Below are 17,528 nucleotides of genomic sequence, written 5' to 3'. Positions count from 1 at the left end.
GACATGCTATGACTTTTTTGGGATAATCTTTATAGAGTGCAGTACTATGAATATATTAAATGGAACATAGATATAGTATGTTATAGTCTGAGTTAGTTGAAGTGGATTTTTTCTTTTCTTTTTTAAGAAAAGTGGGTGAACCGATCCATCTGAAGAGCTACTTAACCTAATGATTTTGTGAATAAATCACTGCGCAATATGTATCACCTTATAAGCTGTCTCACTCCTCCTGCTGCTCCTCCTTTAACCATCGCGTCTAATGAAATGGTGTTGATGCCTTACCATTTGTCAGTCACAGAGCGCTTGGTACACCATTATTGATTCCTGTGGGCCAATTGGATGGAAGGGTGCTGTAAACTGGGCATTTTAAAACCCACATCCTTCATTGTCAGATGATGGGTGCAGAATGAGGTTGTAAGAGGCCGAATGAGTGTAGCGGCAATAAATAAAGGGAACGAAATATAACCTGGCAGAGAGACAGGGGCTGTCGATATGGATAGACGTCTCTGATGTCCTGATTATCAGGGCGGGGATGATTAGCTGTGGTGAAAGGTACTGTGAGAGTGTGGTGTGGGGGACATTTCCTCCTCTGTCTTTAGTGAGACAGATGCTGTGCATGAGTAATGGCACAGCTATCATGTCACATAGAGGCCGGCCTGCTCCGTGGAGCGAGTAGGTAACAGGGAAAGAGTGTGAGGGCCCGGTAATATCGTAAAACAGTGTTTAAATATTTTAATTTCATTTGTCAGAGGGGCCCCTCCCTTGCACTCCATTACCCTGACAACCATCCTTCATCAGCTGAATGAGTGCATTATTCATTAGCACTAATTATTTTCACATAACGTCTGCCCCGATATATTTAACCTCCACATTACACCCGGGATAATGGCCTTGTAAAATTGAATTGCGAGAAAGAAGTGGAGTTGGAAAGCTCATTTAAAGAACATAAGAGGGAGGAAAGAAGAGTGAGGGAGGTGCGGGGGGGTTTTTGAAGCAGCTGGAGAGAGGGGGGGTTGACAGGAAGAGTGTTAAGTACTTTGGGACATGGAGCCCCAGACATGACGGGACATTTGTTCCTGTCTCATTTGCATGCTAAGAGAAGAGCCCGGTGGTTCTCTGTTGGGTTGAAGAGGTACCTAAATGCCCTGTGGGTTGAAGGTGCCCTCCAGCCACGGAGTTGAGATTAGCTACCCCTGACCTGACACATGACCTCAACCATTAATATAAAAACACATGACCTGGGACAGCAGGAACAGAGAGCAGACAGGCGAGCCTTTGTCTCTTTCACTTCGCTTCCCCCCATCTCTGCTGTCTCCCTCTTTACCTCTTCGGACTTCGTTTCTCCTTGCACCTCAGTTTTATCCTCTTCTTCCTTTTGCTTTTTATTTAGCACCATACCTGCAGATGCCCAACTGATGATTGAAAAGGAATCACCCACTTGGGCCTCTGTTTATATTGATTATTCATTAGTGTTAATGAATAATGTACTCATTCATACTGAGAAGTAAGGACGTTTTACACAGAAACTTCAAAACAAACTGAGGGCCAAGGAGGGCTTTATTCCTGCTTTGCTTATTCATGAGATTGACATTCACCAGCATGCAAAATTTAAACCCAAACAGGGCTTGCTGCTCCACTTGCTTCATCTCTGCTCTCTGCTGGGCAGGAGTTGTGACCCCATGCCAATAGCTGAGCCAGACTCTCACCCACGCACAAATAAACAGAGGAGTACACACACATGCTGAAATAAACACTTGCACACATTCATATGCAATAACTTCAATGCACGGGTTGAGTCAAGAAAACTGCATTTATTTTGTTACATTGTTGAAACATCAGCCGTACAGTGAGAGTCAGCGAATCAATTAGCTGCAGTGATTTCCAGTTTTAAGTAAAATATATTTGGTAACACTTCACATTAATTCCTCATATTTAGCACTTATAAGCACTTGTTAATAATTTATTAAAATGTATTTGTCAACAAGTGTGTGTCCTCCTGTGGACACTCATTTAAGCCCAGACACACCAAACTGACATCAGAGAATTAGTGGCAACAAAGGCCAACTATTGTATCTCTTCACATCGCCTGCGTCTCAGCCAAAAGTTGTACTGAACACACCGCAAAGACTACAGCCAACAGCCAATGGCACACATGTGCTGGCCCTGCATGAGAGGAAAAAACTCTCTATGCCAGAGGGTGGTGGAAGTCTGTTTTTGTCATTTAAACCTGGAAACTGGAAGAACAAAAAGACCGATTTAAGATGCTAGTTAGCCAGTTAGCACATTGATGACACACCCCGCTGTTGAAAGAAAGAAAAGAAAATTCAGAAAGAATTAAAATAAGAAGTTTGTTTGGATCTCATGCCCTCCTCATAATGTCAGGAGGGCAGGAGATTTGGCTAACGGCTCTTTGTTTACTTTCCCCACTTTCGTTTTGCTCGTCGTGCACTGAGACTAACCCCCAATCAGAACGATTTCATTCACAGATGCTCTTATTTGACATGCTGAATTGTCTGGGAAAAGAAAGATCCAACAAGTGCCAACACTGGGTGATACACAGGGTGATAGACGCTCCCTGACCGCCCGAAACTGTCCAACAGCCAAATGTTGGCTTGGTGTGTCATGGCCCTAAGTGAAGGCTGGTAAAATAACAGATAATAAGACAGTATAGAAATGCATAGTTGTAAGATATGTCTGACAAAAGTGGACAAACATTGTGCATTAATACACTCTTAAAATGACCTTATATGCCCCTAGTGTGTTACAAACTATTTATTTAATGCTTATATAGTGCTTATAAATGCTAAATTGTGGTGGAGATAGTTAAAGTGTTTCCATGTTGAAATTTAAAAAAACCCCAACAATTTGTATGAGTGACAGATGACACCTTAAAACCACTTTGTTTCTCACTGATGTTTATTAATCTTTCATTCGAAAAACTGCAACAATCAAATTTATCAGTTAATTATCTAACTGTTCCTGCTCTGTATTTTATAACATCCCAGTAGCATATTGCAGATTGTAACACAGTAAAGTGTCTACTTTTCCCTGTGACATTAGAAAAAACATAGTTCTTGCTGTTGTAGTGCTTTCCTTTCTCTGATTCCCTGAGTAATGTTGCAAACAGTGACCACGCTCCTCTCCAGGCTATGTGAATGTGAGTGTACTGCTTTGTATGCTTGATGCCGGGTAATTGCAGTTCATTTCAACTGGGAGAAAATATTATTCTCACGCCTCTCTGTGTTACGCCCAGAAGGCAGTGCTCTCTATGTGTAAAGTATCTGTCTCTCTGACATTTAGATTTGCCTTTTAAAGATGACATTTTTCAAAACTGGCGTTTCTTCATATGTTTTCTAGAGGCGACAAAATTATTCTTTTACATCCCAGTCAGAGTGTTCATATAAATGTGTAATTTATCCAACCTTAAGTTGTTTGGTTGTTTTGTTTTCCTTTGTAATGGTGATATTATCTCATGATGCAATAACATTGTTATCATTGTCTGATGTTGATATCAGAGTTGTACCTGTCTGAACATTATCTTTATTCACATTGCCTAAAGAATTCATAATAAATGCTTCAACTTAAGTGTAAAATCAAAATCACAGGTGTGTGCGTGTGTGTGTGTGTGTGTGTGTGTGTGTGTGTGATACCAGTTTTCAGCTGTGTTGATGGTGGCTTCTATCATCTGCAGAAAAAACACAAAGTGCACATTTGTCGCATCAGTATGATTTATATATGGCACACATAACATAAACAGCAACAGTTTGACGGGGTTGAACGGCAGTTTTTGGGCATCTGATGAAGGATTAATGTTGCACTGAATGCACAGCTATCAAGGACATGTGCTTATCTCTGAATGACTGCTTTGAATCGCTAGAGATTTCCAATTACTGCACTCTGGTGCCATGCAATGAACCTTTATCCATTCTGCAAATGAGCATGCTATCCCTAAATAATTTTCTCAACAAAGATGGTGCTGCGCATTATGAAATATTCAGAACTCAATTTTCCTGCTCTATCAGACTTTGGAAAGATCCATAATTACATGATAATCCACAATGTAATTCATTTTGGGGCACTTTAGGAATCTGAGTTCTCTTCACAGTAAAAAAATGTTAAATGTGTTAGTGAAATGGGACGAAGCCTTTGTCGCAGTTGCAATGGTTTTGGGGGATTATATATGATCTTATTTTAGCATTAGCACAGATATCTTTAGGGTCATTCAAAAAGTCCGGACTAATGAGATACTGTAGCCAGACAGCTGATACATTGGTGGGTAACGTTGGACACACTTACAGTCATACAGAGCATAAACGAAAAAGACAAGATTGAAAACAGTTAATACAAAGAATGCTGAACTACCTAGACACATAAACTTTCCCAGTGCGTGGCTGTAATCTTCTGAGAATGGCAGGTTTATATTAAAAAACGAACAGTGCCACATTACATTATATTTTCAAATATGGTATAATAATACAAAATAATAAAACAGTATTAGAAACCAAAAGGTGTGGAGTAGTGTTGGATTATGGCTCGCTGGCCAGAAATGTGGGGTTAAAGTGCAGTTAATGTGCAGCAACATCTATGCTGAGAGACGGCATGTGTCAGATATATTGGCGTTTTAAAGGTAAACAAAAGGGTCTGTTATGTTTGAGACAGAAGGCCAATTGGCCACCATGGTCGTTGCCCATCTGTGTGACCATACAGTGGTCCATAAATGAGTACAAGTAGATAATCTGCACCATAATTTACATGAATTTTGTGCCCAAAAGAGTGTGCTCAACATTGGCTGTGAAGCTACTGCCATATACTTGTAGAAGTTTATAATGTATAATACAATTTAGACAGCTCTATCTCACCGCAAGATGTTTAAGAAAGTGGGCCATAAAAAAATACCTTAGCCACTGGCATTAAAACCAATAAAGTTAAATGGAGCCGCTGACATTTTTAGTATTGTATTATTGTAAGTCAGCCCTCCGACTGCACGTGTGTGTGCAGCCGATGAGGTAGAGAGTGTCAAAACAGCCGTCAGTCACTGCGACAGGACGCTCAGAATAATGATGTCAGTGATGCTCTGGTTAAATGTGACGTCCCAGTGATAACAGTGCTGAGCTTAAAGGCCAGAGCTGTCATAGAAGAGTAGAGTGGTATGGTGAAGAGGCAGCTTTTTTAAAAAAATCACAGATAAAAGTAGGATACCACCTGCACAGGCATGTCATCAAAAAAAGTCATAGAATAATATGTAATCAAAAATCATTTAAAAAAAAGAATTGTATGCTCTCAAAAGTCATGATTTTTTTTTTTAATTTATAAAAGAATAGGTATGTCGTTAAAATCATCAATAAAAAGTGCTAGTATAGTGTGTAATCAAAAATCACGAAAAAAATTATAGTATGTCATTAAAAAAAGTCATAGTGTAGTATGTTTTTTCGGTCATTTTTTCAACACACTTTATTATAGTGTGTTTGGCCGTTTTTGCAAAATACTATGTTATGGCATGCATTGGCACGTTATTTTATGCTTTTTTGAGGTGTTTTCAGCTGATTTTGGGACATATCATATTTTGACAGTTTTGCCATACTATAGCCTTGCTTTTTTTGGTCATTTTTTCAATGTGCTTTTCATGGTGTTTCAAGCCATTTTTGCAAAATACTATGCTATGGCCTTTCTCTGCAGTCTAATTTATTTTGTTTTGAGGTGTTTTCAGATGTTTTTGGAACTATCATTTTTTAACATTTTTTGCCATACTGTAACCTTGCTATTTCGGTCATTTTTTCGACATGCTATATTATGGTGTTTTTGGCCGCATTCGCAACATTCTATGCTATGGCGTGTCTCTGCACAGTATTTTAACCTTTTTTGAGGTGTTTCCAGCTGTTTTTTGGACATATCATCTTTTCACAGTTTTTGCCATATTATAGCCTTGCTTGCTTTTGTCATTTTTTCAACATGCTATATTATGGTGTTTGGATCGTTTTTGCAACATTCTATGCTCTGGTGTGTCTTGGTAAGCTATTTCATGCTGTTTTGAGGTGTTTTCAACTGTTTTTGATTTTGTCATATTTTGACATTTTAACTGACAGGACAACTCGAGTGCAAAAGGGGGAGAGAGAGAGAGGGAGAGACACGAAGCAAAGCACTGAGGCCAGACCCGAACCCGCAGCCGCTGCAGTGAGGACACAGCCTCTGCACATGGGGTGCCGCCCTACCCACCAAGCCACCAGGCACCCCGGACATGTCATATTTTGACATTTTTACCATACTATAGCCTTGTTTATCCATCCATCCATCCATTGTCTACCGATTATCCGGGGTCGGGTCGCAGGGGCAGCAGCCTAAGCATGGAAGCCAAGACTTCCCTCTCCCTGGCCACTTCGTCCAGCTCTTCCCGAGGGATCCCGAGGTGTTCCCAGGCCAGCTGGGAGTGATAGTCTCCCCAGCATGTCCTGGGTCTTCCCTGGGGCCTCCTACTGGTGGGATGTGCCCTGAACACCTCACAAGGGAGGTGTCATTTTTTCAACATGATATATCATGGTGTTGTTGGCCGTTATTGCAACATTTTATGCTATGGCGTGTCTCAGCACGCTATTTTATGCTGTTTTGGCGTGTTTTCAGCTGTTTTTGGGACGTCATTTTTTGACATTTTTGCCATACTATAGCCTTGCCTCTTCAGTCAATTTTTCAACATGCTATGAGCCGTTTTTGCAACATACTATGCTATGGCGTCTTTTGGCATGCTATTTTATGCTGTTTTAAGATGTTTTCAGCTGTTTTTGGGACGTCATATTTGACATTTTTGCCATACTATATCCTCGCCTTTTCGGTCATTGTTTTAAACATGCGATAAAATGGTGTTTTTGGCTGTTTTGCAAAAGACTATGCCATGGCCTTTGTCTGCAGGCTATTTCATGCTGTTACAAAGTGTGTTTAGCTGTTTTGAGACATGTCATATTTTGACATTTTTGCCATACTATAGCCTTGCCTTTTTCGGTCATTTTTCCAACATGCTTTTTATGGTGTTTTTGGCTGTTTTTTCAAAATACTACGCTATGGCATGCATTGGCATGATATTTTATGCTGTTTTGACGTGTTTTCTGATGTTTTTGGGACATGTCATATTTTGACAGTTTTGCCATACTATAGCCTTGCCTTTTTTGGTCATTTTTTCAACATGCGTTTTTATGGTGTTTTTGGTCATTTTTGCAAAATACTACGCTATGGCATGCATTGGCACATTATTTTAAGCTGTTTCCAGTTGCTTTTAGCTATTTTTGAGACATGTCATATTTTGACATTTTTGCCTTACTATAGCCTTGCCTTTTCGTTCTTTTTTTCAACATGCTGTATTTTGATGTTTTTGGCCATTTTTGCAAGAGACTATGCTATGGCGTTTCTCTGCAGGATATTTTATGCTGTTTCCAGTTGCTTTTAGCTGTTTTTGAGACATGTCATATTTTGACATTTTTGCCTTACTATAGCCTTGCCTTTTCGGTCATTTTTTAAAAAACTTTCTATAAAATGGTATTTTTTGCCGTTTTTGCAAAAGACTATGCTATGGCGTGTTATGGCACGCTATTTTATGTGGTTTTGAGGTGTTTTCAGCTGTTTTTGAGACGTGTCATATTTTGACATTTTTGCCATACTATAGCCTTGCCTTTTTTGGTCATTTTTTCAACATGCGTTTTTATGGTGTTTTTGGTCATTTTTGCAAAATACTACGCTATGGCATGCATTGGCACATTATTTTATGCTGTTTCCAGTTGCTTTTAGCTGTTTTTGAGACATGTCATATTTTGACATTTTTGCCTTACTATAGCCTTGCCTTTTCGGTCATCTTTTTTAAACTTTCTATAAAATGGTATTTTTTGCCGTTTTTGCAAAAGACTATGCTATGGCGTGCTTTGGCACGCTATTTTCTGCTGTTTTGAGGTGTTTTTAGCTATTTTTGAGACATGTCATATTTTGACATTTTTGCCTTACTATAGCCTTGCCTTTTCGGTCATTTTTTCAACATGCTGTAATTTGATGTTTTTGGCCGTTTTTGCAAAGGACTTTGCTTTGGCGTGTTTTGGCACGCTATTTTCTGCTGTTTTGAGGTGTTTTTAGCTATTTTTGAGACATGTCATATTTTGACATTTTTGCCTTACTATAGCCTTGCCTTTTCGGTCATTTTTTTTAAACTTTCTATAAAATGGTATTTTTTGCTTTTTTTTGCAAAAGACTATGCTATGGCATGCTTTGGCATGCTATTTTCTGCTGTTTTGAGGTGTTTTTAGCTATTTTTGAGACATGTCATATTTTGACATTTTTGCCTTACTATAGCCTTGCCTTTTCGTTCTTTTTTTCAACATGCTGTATTTTGATGTTTTTGGCCATTTTTGCAAGAGACTATGCTATGGCGTTTCTCTGCAGGATATTTTATGCTGTTTCCAGTTGCTTTTAGCTGTTTTTGAGACATGTCATATTTTGACATTTTTGCCTTACTATAGCCTTGCCTTTTCGGTCATTTTTTTAAACTTTCTATAAAATGGTATTTTTTGCTTTTTTTGCAAAAGACTATGCTATGGCGTGTTTTGGCACGCTATTTTCTGCTGTTTTGAGGTGTTTTTAGCTATTTTTGAGACATGTCCTATTTTGACATTTTTGCCTTACTATAGCCTTGCCTTTTCGGTCATTTTTTCAACATGCTGTAATTTGATGTTTTTGGCCGTTTTTGCAAAGGACTATGCCATGGCGTTTCTCTGCAGGATATTTTATGCTGTTTTGAGGTGTTTTTAGCTGTTTTTGAGACATGTCATATTTTGACATTTTTGCCTTACTATAGCCTTGCCTTTTCGGTCATTTTTTTTAAACTTTCTATAAAATGGTGTTTTTGGCTTTTTTTGCAAAAGACTATGCTATGGCATGCTTTGGCACGCTATTTTCTGCTGTTTTGAGGTGTTTTTAGCTATTTTTGAGACATGTCATATTTTGACATTTTTGCCTTACTATAGCCTTGCCTTTTCGTTCTTTTTTTCAACTTGCTGTATTTTGATGTTTTTGGCCATTTTTGCAAGAGACTATGCTATGGCGTTTCTCTGCAGGATATTTTATGCTGTTTCCAGTTGCTTTTAGCTGTTTTTGAGACATGTCATATTTTGACATTTTTGCCTTACTATAGCCTTGCCTTTTCGTTCTTTTTTTCAACTTGCTGTATTTTGATGTTTTTGGCCATTTTTGCAAGAGACTATGCTATGGCGTTTCTCTGCAGGATATTTTATGCTGTTTCCAGTTGCTTTTAGCTGTTTTTGAGACATGTCATATTTTGACATTTTTGCCTTACTATAGCCTTGCCTTTTCGGTCATTTTTTCAACATGCTTTTTATGGTGTTGTAAGCCATTTTTGCAACATACTATGTTATGGCCTTTCTCTGCAGGCTATTTTATTTTGTTTTGAGATGTTTTTAAGTGTTTTTGAAACATGCCATATTTTGACATTTTTGCCATACTATAGCCTTGTCTTTTCGGTCATTTTTTCAACATACTTTATTATAGTGTGTTTGGCCCTTTTTGCAAAATACTACGCTATGGCATGCATTGGCACGTTATTTTATGCTGTTTTGAGGTGTTTTCAGCTGATTTTGGGACATGTCATATTTTGACATTTTTGCCATGCTATAGCCTTGTTTTTTCGGTCATTTTTTTAACATGCTTTTTTATGGTGTTTTTGGCCGTTTTTGCCGCTTTTTTAAATGCTATTTTAAATATGAAATGTCATATTTCGCCAATTTTGACCACACCTCAACCGTGCTCCTTCCGGCTTAAATACTCTCTTAACCCGCTACTCGTCTCCCGTTCTTGCTTTCTGCACCCCAACCCCCTGATCGTCTTTTCTTGTTTCCTCCTTCTCTCCATAGGGTTCTAAGGCGTCTGTCACAGCCAGGAGCCACGGCGGATTCCCCACCGATGCATCGCCACACTGCACTCAACCATCGATCCCACAATAAAGAATTCATCAATCTATGTTCATACCAATTCAATTCATGTCAATAAATTGTCAAACTGATCTTCTTGTTGAAGGTGTGGTTCTTGTGGAAGGTGTAGTGAAAGTATAGAATTGTATTTTTTTGATAAATTTTTCAACTTGCTATATAATGGCATTTTTGTCCGTTTTTGCAACATTCTATGCTATGGCATGTCTTGGCTAGCTATTTTATGCTGTTTTGTTATGTTTTCAGCTGTTTTTGGGACTTGTCATATTTTGACATTTTTGCCTTTCAGTCAGTTTTTCAACATGCTATATTATGATGTTTTTGGCCGTTTTTTCAACATTCTATGTTATGGCCTGTGTTTGCATGCTATTTTATGCTGTTTTCAGCTGTTTTCAGCTGTTTTTAGTACATGTCATATTTTGACATTTTTTCAGTCATTTTGTCAACATGCTTTTTTATGGTGTTTTTGGCCGTTTTTGCAAAACATATGCCATGGCATGCATTGGCACGCTATTTTATGCAGTTTTGAGGTGTTTTCAGGTGTTTTTTGGACGTCATATTTTGACATTTTTGCTCACATAGCCTTGCCTTTTTAGTCATTTTTTTCAACATGCCATTTCATGGAGTTTTTGGCCATTTTGGCAAGATACTGTTGTATAGCCTGTCTGAGTATGTTATTTTATGTTGTTTTGAGGTGTTTTGAGCTGTTTTTGAGATGATCCTATTTTGACAATTTTCGCCATGTGAAGCTGCCCAGCAGAGTTTCGGGAGCACGACCACACCTCAACCGTGCTCCTTCCGAAATACCCTCTTAACTCGCTCCTCCTTTTCCGTTCTCGCTTTCTGCATCCCAACCCCCTGATAGCTTTTCTTGTTTCCTCCTTCTCTCCGTAGGGTCCTAGGGGGTCTCTCGTGCCCAGGAGTCACGGCGGATTCCCCACCGATGCTTGGCCACACTGCACTCAACCATCGTTCCCACAATAAAGAATTCATCAATCCATGTTCATACCAATCCCATTCATGTCAATAAATTGTCAAACTGATCTTGTCGTTGAAGGTGTGGTTCTTTTCTAGTGAAAGTACAGCATTGTATTTTTTCAATCAACTTTTCAACTTGCTATATAATGGCATTTTTGTCTGTTTTTGCAACATTCTATGCTATGGCATGTCTTAGCTAGCTATTTTATGCTGTCTTCAGCTGTTTTTGGGACATGTCATATTTTGAATTTTTTGCCATACTATAGCCTTGCCTTTTTCTGTCATTTTTTCAACATGCGTTTTAATGGTGTTTTTGGCCGTTTTTGCAGCATTCGATGATATGGCGTGTTTTGGCACGATATTTTATGCTGTTTTCAGGTGTTTTCTGATGTTTTTGGGACATGTCATATTTTGACATTTTTGCCATACTATAGCCTTGCCTTTTTCTGTCATTTTTTCAACATGCGTTTTAATGGTGTTTTTGGCCGTTTTTGCAACATTCTATGATTGGCGTGTTTTAGCACGATATTTTATGCTGTTTTGAGGTGTTTTCAGCTGTTTTTGGGACATGTCATATTTTGACATTTTTGCCATACTATAGCCTTGCCTTTTTCGGTCATTTTTCCAACATGCTTTTTATGGTGTTTTTGGCTGTTTGTGCAGAATGCTATGCTATGGCATGCATTGGCACACTATTTTATGCTGTTTTGAGATGTTTTCAGCTGTTTTTGGGACATGTCATATTTTGACATTTTTGCCATACTATAGCCTTGCCTTTTTCTGTCATTTTTTCAACATGCGTTTTAATGGTATTTTTGGCAATTTTTGCAACATTCTATGATATGGTGTGTTTTAGCACGATATTTTATGCTGTTTTGAAGTGTTTTCTGACGTTTTTTGGACATGTCATATTTTGACATTTTTGCCATACTATAGCCTAGCCTTTTTCTGTCATTTTTTCAACATGCGTTTTAATGGTGGTTTTGGCCGTTTTTGCAACATACTATGCCATGACATGTCTCTGCATACTTTGTTATGTTGTTTTGAGGTGTTTTCAGCTGTTTTTGGGACATGTCATATTTTGACATTTTTGCCTTGCCTTTTCGGTCATTTTTTCAACATGCGTTTTAATGGTGTTTTTGTCTGTTTTTGCAACATTCTATGATATGGCGTGTTTTAGCACGATATTTTATGCTGTTTTGAGGTGTTTTCTGATGTTTTTGGGACATGTCATATTTTGACATTTTTGCCATACTATAGCCTTGCCTTTTTGGTCATTTTTTCCACATGCTTTTTCATGGTGTTTCAAGCTGTTTTGCAACATTCTATGATATGGTGTCTTTTAGCACGATATTTTATGCTGTTTTGAAGTGTTTTCAGCTGTTTTTGGGACATGTAATATTTTGACATTTTTGCCATACTATAGCCTTGCCTTTTTCTGTCATTTTTTCAACATGCGTTTTTATGGTGTTTTTGGCCGTTTGTGCAGAATGCTATGCTATGGCATGCATTGGCACACTATTTTATGCTGTTTTGAGATGTTTTCAGCTGTTTTTGGGACATGTCATATTTTGACATTTTTGCCATACTATAGCCTTGCCTTTTTGGTCATTTTTTCAACATGCATTTTAATGGTGTTTTTGGCCGTTTTTGCAACATTCTATGATTGGTGTGTTTTAGCACGATATTTTATGCTGTTTTGAGGTGTTTTCTGATGTTTTTGGGACATGTAATATTTTGACATTTTTGCCATACTATAGCCTTGCCTTTTTGGTCATTTTTTCAACATGCATTTTAATGGTGTTTTTGGCCGTTTTTGCAACATACTATGCCATGACATGTCTCTGCATACTTTGTTATGTTGTTTTGAGATGTTTTCAGCTGTTTTTGGGACATGTCATATTTTGACATTTTTGCCATACTATAGCCTTGCCTTTTTTGGTCATTTTTTCAACATGCGTTTTAATGGTGTTTTTGTCCGTTTTTGCAACATTCTATGATATGGCGTGTTTTAGCACGATATTTTATGCTGTTTTGAGGTGTTTTCTGATGTTTTTGGGACATGTCATATTTTGACATTTTTGCCATACTATAGCCTTGCCTTTTTGGTCATTTTTTCAACATACGTTTTTATGGTGTTTTTGGCCGTTTTTGCAACATACTATGCCATGACATGTCTCTGCATACTTTGTTATGTTGTTTTGAGATGTTTTCAGCTGTTTTTGGGACATGTCATATTTTGACATTTTTGCCATACTATAGCCTTGCCTTTTTCTGTCATTTTTTCAACATGCGTTTTAATGGTGTTTTTGGCCGTTTTTGCAACATTCTATGATTGGCGTGTTTTAGCACGATATTTTATGCTGTTTTGAGGTGTTTTCTGATGTTTTTGGGACATGTCATATTTTGACATTTTTGCCATACTATAACCTTGCCTTTTCAGTTATTTTTTCAACATGCTCAGTTGTGATGTTTTTGGCTGTTTTTGCAACGTACTATGTTATGGTGTCTTTTGGCATGCTATTTTATGCTGTTTTGAGGTGTGTTCAGCTGTTTTTGGGACATGTCATATTTTGACATTTTTGCCATACTATAGCCTTGCCTTTTTCTGTCATTTTTTCAACATGCGTTTTAATGGTGTTTTTGGCAATTTTTGCAACATTCTATGATATGGTGTGTTTTAGCACGATATTTTATGCTGTTTTGAAGTGTTTTCTGACGTTTTTTGGACATGTCATATTTTGACATTTTTGCCATACTATAGCCTTGCCTTTTTCTGTCATTTTTTCAACATGCGTTTTAATGGTGGTTTTGGCCGTTTTTGCAACATACTATGCCATGACATGTCTCTGCATACTTTGTTATGTTGTTTTGAGGTGTTTTCAGCTGTTTTTGGGACATGTCATATTTTGACATTTTTGCCTTGCCTTTTCGGTTATTTTTTCAACATGCGTTTTAATGGTGTTTTTGTCTGTTTTTGCAACATTCTACGATATGGCGTGTTTTAGCACGATATTTTATGCTGTTTTGAGGTGTTTTCTGATGTTTTTGGGACATGTCATATTTTGACATTTTTGCCATACTATAGCCTTGCCTTTTTGGTCATTTTTTCAACATGCTTTTTCATGGTGTTTCAAGCTGTTTTGCAACATTCTATGATATGGTGTCTTTCAGCACGATATTTTATGCTGTTTTGAAGTGTTTTCAGCTGTTTTTGGGACATGTAATATTTTGACATTTTTGCCATACTATAGCCTTGCCTTTTTCTGTCATTTTTTCAACATGCGTTTTTATGGTGTTTTTGGCCGTTTTTGCAACATACTATGCCATGACATGTTTCTGCATACTTTGTTATGTTGTTTTAGGGTGTTTTCAGCTGTTTTTGGGACATGTCATATTTTGACATTTTTGCCATACTATAGCCTTGCCTTTTTCTGTCATTTTTTCAACATGCATTTTAATGGTGTTTTTGGCCGTTTTTGCAGAATGCTATGCTATGGCATGCATTGGCACACTATTTTATGCTGTTTTGAGATGTTTTCAGCTGTTTTTGGGACATGTCATATTTTGACATTTTTGCCATACTATAGCCTTGCCTTTTTCTGTCATTTTTTCAACATGCGTTTTTATGGTGTTTTTGGCCGTTTCTGCAGAATGCTATGCTATGGCATGCATTGGCACACTATTTTATGCTGTTTTGAGATGTTTTCAGCTGTTTTTGGGACATGTCATATTTTGACATTTTTGCCATACTATAACCTTGCCTTTTTTGGTCATTTTTTCAACATGCATTTTAATGGTGTTTTTGGCCGTTTTTGCAGAATGCTATGCTATGGCATGCATTGGCACACTAGTTTATGCTGTTTTGAGATGTTTTCAGCTGTTTTTGGGACATGTCATATTTTGATATTTTTGCCATACTATAGCCTTGCCTTTTCGGTTATTTTTTCAACATGCTCAATCGTGATATTTTTGGCCGTTTTTTTCAAAATACTATGCTACGGCATTCGTTGGCACTCTATTTTATGGTGTTTTGAGGTGTTTTCAGCTTTTTTGGACATGTCATATTTTGACATTTTTGCCATACTATAGCCTAGCCTTTTTCTGTCATTTTTTCAACATGCGTTTTAATGGTGGTTTTGGCCGGTTTTGCAACATACTATGCCATGACATGTCTCTGCATACTTTGTTATGTTGTTTTGAGGTGTTTTCAGCTGTTTTTGGGACATGTCATATTTTGACATTTTTGCCATACTATAGCCTTGCCTTTTTCTGTCATCTTTCCAACATGCGTTTTTATGGTGTTTTTGGCCGTTTTTGCAGAATGCTATGCTATGGCATGCATTGGCACACTATTTTATGCTGTTTTGAGATGTTTTCAGCTGTTTTTGGGACATGTCATATTTTGACATTTTTGCCATACTATAGCCTTGCCTTTTTCTGTCATTTTTTCAACATGCGTTTTTATGGCGTTTTTGGCCGTTTCTCCAGAATGCTATGCTATGGCATGCATTGGCACACTATTTTATGCTGTTTTGAGATGTTTTCAGCTGTTTTTGGGACATGTCATATTTTGACATTTTTGCCATACTATAACCTTGCCTTTTTTGGTCATTTTTTCAACATGCATTTTAATGGTGTTTTTGGCCGTTTTTGCAGAATGCTATGCTATGGCATGCATTGGCACACTAGTTTATGCTGTTTGAGATGTTTTCAGCTGTTTTTGGGACATGTCATATTTTGATATTTTTGCCATACTATAGCCTTGCCTTTTCGGTTATTTTTTCAACATGCTCAATCGTGATATTTTTGGCCGTTTTTTTCAAAATACTATGCTACGGCATTCGTTGGCACTCTATTTTATGGTGTTTTGAGGTGTTTTCAGCTTTTTTGGACATGTCATATTTTGACATTTTTGCCATACTATAGCCTAGCCTTTTTCTGTCATTTTTTCAACATGCGTTTTAATGGTGGTTTTGGCCGGTTTTGCAACATACTATGCCATGACATGTCTCTGCATACTTTGTTATGTTGTTTTGAGGTGTTTTCAGCTGTTTTTGGGACATGTCATATTTTGACATTTTTGCCATACTATAGCCTTGCCTTTTTCTGTCATCTTTCCAACATGCGTTTTTATGGTGTTTTTGGCCGTTTTTGCAGAATGCTATGCTATGGCATGCATTGGCACACTATTTTATGCTGTTTTGAGATGTTTTCAGCTGTTTTGGGACATGTCATATTTTGACATTTTTGCCATACTATAACCTTGCCTTTTTTGGTCATTTTTTCAACATGCATTTTAATGGTGTTTTTGGCCGTTTTTGCAGAATGCTATGCTATGGCATGCATTGGCACACTATTTGATGCTGTTTTGAGATGTTTTCAGCTGTTTTTGGGACATGTAATATTTTGACATTTTTGCCATACTATAGCCTTGCCTTTTTCTGTCATTTTTTCAACATGTGTTTTAATGGTGTTTTTAGCCGTTTTTGCAACATACTTTGCCATGACATGTCTCTGCATGCTTTGTTATGTTGTTTTGAGGTGTTTTCAGCTGTTTTTGGGACATGTCATATTTTGACTTTTTTTTGCCATACTATAGCCTTGCCTTTTTCTGTCATTTTTTCAATATGCGTTTTAATGGTCTTTTTGGCCATTTTTTCAACATTCTATGATATGGTGTGTTTTAGCACGATATTTTATGCTGTTTTGAGGTGTTTTCTGATGTTTTTGGGACATGTCATATTTTGACATTTTTGCCATACTATAGCCTTGCCTTTTTCTGTCATTTTTTCAAAATGCGTCTTAATGGTATTTTTGGCCATTTTTTCAACATTCTATGATATGGTGTGTTTTAGCACGATATTTTATGCTGTTTTGAGGTGTTTTCTGATGTTTTTGGGACATGTAATATTTTGACATTTTTGCCATACTATAGCCTTGCCTTTTTCTGTCATTTTTTCAACATGCGTTTTTATGGTGTTTTTGGCCGTTTTTGCAACATACTATGCCATGACATGTTTCTGCATACTTTGTTATGTTGTTTTGGGGGGTTTTCAGCTGTTTTTGGGACATGTCATATTTTGACATTTTTGTCATACTATAGCCTTGCCTTTTTTGGTCATTTTTTCAACATGCATTTTAATGGTGTTTTTGGCCGTTTTTTGCAAAATGCTATGCTATGGCATGCATTGGCACACTATTTTATGTTGTTTTGGGGTGTTTTCAGCTGTTTTTGGGACATGTCATATTTTGACATTTTTGCCATACTATAGCCTTGCCTTTTTTGGTCATTTTTTCAACATGCATTTTAATGGTGTTTTTGGCCGTTTTTGCAAAATGCTATGCTATGGCATGCATCGGCACACTATTTTATGCTGTTTTGAGATGTTTTCAGCTGTTTTTGGGACATGTCATATTTTGACATTTTTGCCATACTATAGCCTTGCCTTTTTCGGTCATCTTTCCAACATGCGTTTTTATGGTGTTTTTGGCCGTTTGTGCAGAATGCTATGCTATGGCATGCATTGGCACACTATTTTATGCTGTTTTGAAATGTTTTCAGCTGTTTTTGAGACG

At 37.5% G+C, this 17,528-nt stretch overlaps 1 long non-coding RNA gene across 1 annotated transcript in view; it reads right to left on the bottom strand.

Annotated features, from left to right (window-relative positions):
• Nucleotides 1-1,518: 1,518 nt before the first annotated feature.
• The window catches only part of LOC148190385 (uncharacterized), a 54,081-nt gene continuing 38,071 nt past the window's right edge, over nt 1,519-17,528 (bottom strand). The window contains exon 8 of the long non-coding RNA XR_015776349.1: nt 1,519-3,685. This is a non-coding gene — a long non-coding RNA (uncharacterized LOC148190385). The remainder of the gene's footprint in view (nt 3,686-17,528) is intronic.

This window comes from Plectropomus leopardus, chromosome 1, assembly GCF_026936395.1.
Source record: "Plectropomus leopardus strain MGB_pleo_1.0 chromosome 1, ASM2693639v1, whole genome shotgun sequence".
NCBI classification, from domain to species: Eukaryota; Metazoa; Chordata; class Actinopteri; order Perciformes; family Serranidae; genus Plectropomus; species Plectropomus leopardus.
Note: the sequence above shows the minus strand (reverse complement) of the source record. Positions and strands in the feature narration are given on the sequence as shown.